A 395-nucleotide genomic window follows, 5' to 3' on the forward strand; every position below is an offset into this window, starting at 1 on the left:
GACACCACTGCCACCCAGTCTTAGCGTAGCGCGAGTCGAGGCGGATGTCGTCGCGGTAGCGACGACGGACGCCGAGACGAGCTCGTGAAACCACTGCCACCCTGTCTTAGCGTAACGCGAGTCGAGGCGGACGTCATCGCAGTAGCGAGGACGGACGCCGAGACGAGCACGTGACACCAGTGCCACCCTGTCTTAGTGTAACGCGAGTCGAGGCGGACGTCGTCGCGGTAGCGACGACGGACGCCGAGACGAGCACATGACACCATTCCCACCCTGTCTTAGCGTAACGCGAGTCGAGGCGGACGTCGTCGCGGTAGCGACGAAGGACGCCGAGACGAGCACGTGACACCATTCCCACCCTGTCTTAGCGTAACGCGAGTCGAGGCGGACGTCGT

This window comes from Triticum dicoccoides, chromosome 2B, assembly GCF_002162155.2.
Source record: "Triticum dicoccoides isolate Atlit2015 ecotype Zavitan chromosome 2B, WEW_v2.0, whole genome shotgun sequence".
NCBI classification, from domain to species: Eukaryota; Viridiplantae; Streptophyta; class Magnoliopsida; order Poales; family Poaceae; genus Triticum; species Triticum dicoccoides.